The sequence below is a fragment of the Papaver somniferum genome, chromosome 1, assembly GCF_003573695.1.
Source record: "Papaver somniferum cultivar HN1 chromosome 1, ASM357369v1, whole genome shotgun sequence".
In the NCBI taxonomy this organism is placed as follows: domain Eukaryota; kingdom Viridiplantae; phylum Streptophyta; class Magnoliopsida; order Ranunculales; family Papaveraceae; genus Papaver; species Papaver somniferum.
In genome coordinates this window covers 16,226,663-16,228,021 of record NC_039358.1, presented here as the reverse complement: position 1 = coordinate 16,228,021, position 1,359 = coordinate 16,226,663, and positions in this window count along the sequence as shown.

Genomic DNA, 1,359 nt, shown 5'->3' with positions numbered 1-1,359 from the left:
AAAATAATAAGATGTAAAATAAACTTAACAAGATTGGAGAATACACACGCAGCAGAAAAATGGTATCCGCTTTGGATATTTCGGCAACTTCAATTTTCATCAAGGCCGGAATTTAGATATCAGTGTAATCCAACTCAGCCAGATGCTTCTGAATACAATAAAAATGAACAAGTATTTGGACTAGCTCCAATTATTACCCAAACTATATCCTAGTTAACCTTTGTGTTACTAGTTACTCCAACCTTCAACTAGTTCAGGAAAGACGAAGAAACAAATTGTCTACTTTACTTGGATAATCCATGGTCTATTTTACTTGGATACAAAGAGAAACAACAAACGCAATGGAAAAGTTAGTCCAAAATAAATAAACGATCAAATAAAATCTAACAAAAAGAATACTACATATCGATACCTGAGACATGTACATCTTCGAGATTCCCATGCAATGAAGAAAAGTTGGTACTGGGTAGAAAAGCAGGACTAAGAACCTTTTCTCCTTTACTCAAGTGAGACACACTAGGAGTAGGAACATTGACTATGCCATCCGTTTTCCTGCTAATATATTCGTCCGTATATTTTTCGCACATATCATCACAACCAACTTCCTTTTGTAAGTTTCCCAATCCCACATTCAACTCTGAACATATATTCTTCTTTTCAACCTTGATATTTGCAGAGTGGTCGCATTGGTTCTTGATCTTAGGTGTGTATGAAAATAAATAAAAAAAGTTTGATACATGTGGACATGCCATTATCCAACATAAGCAATTAAAAATTACTACAACCTTCAACTAGTTTTTCCCTGTACGATTACTTGTTTAGGAAAAACCAAGAATTGAATTGTCTATCGTCCCTATATGAATGCAGTAACTGATAACTGATAAGACACTCTATAAAACATACATCCATCAATGGTCCACATTTACTTGATTACGAAGAGAAAACAACAGACACAACTAAAAAATAAGTCCCATGAAAAAAAAAACGATAAAACGAAATCTAATAAAAATATTACCTGAGACATGTGCATCTTCAATATTTCCATGCAATGAAGAGAAGTTGGCACCGGTAGCAAAGCAGGATTAAGAACCTTTTCACTTTTAGTCAAGTGAGCCACACTAGCAATATTGACCCTGCCATCCATATTTCCAACTTCCTTTTGTAAGTTCCCCAATCCCATACTCAACTCTGAAAATCTCTTCTTTCAATTCTCAGTCTCGTCTTCTGTTCTCATTCTTGAGCTGAACAAGCATATACTTGACATCACTTTCCATCTTCTTAACTAAGTCTTCAAAGCAAGCAATTCTTTCATATGACGTCTTCTCTCTTTCAGGAATGATCTTTCCTCCGTTTGTTAAA